We start from the raw sequence: 246 nt of genomic DNA on the forward strand, positions 1-246 counted from the left end.
CAACTTAAAGAATCTGAGAAACGTTGCAAGGAAAATTGCCGATCATTTTTTGTCAAAAGACTGGGCGGAATTTTCCCGTCCCACCCACCACGGGAATCGTAGCGAGCGGGACATGGACCCTTGGGGGTGAGCGTGGCTGGAAAATCCCGCCCATCATCTCGCGAGCAATAATAACAGAAGCTTTGCCTTTTGCTGCTATGCTGTGAATGGCGTGTCTTTGTCTCTGCCCTTGTCTGTGTTCAGGTA

The sequence above is a fragment of the Mustelus asterias genome, assembly GCF_964213995.1.
Source record: "Mustelus asterias chromosome 26 unlocalized genomic scaffold, sMusAst1.hap1.1 SUPER_26_unloc_40, whole genome shotgun sequence".
NCBI lineage: Eukaryota > Metazoa > Chordata > Chondrichthyes > Carcharhiniformes > Triakidae > Mustelus > Mustelus asterias.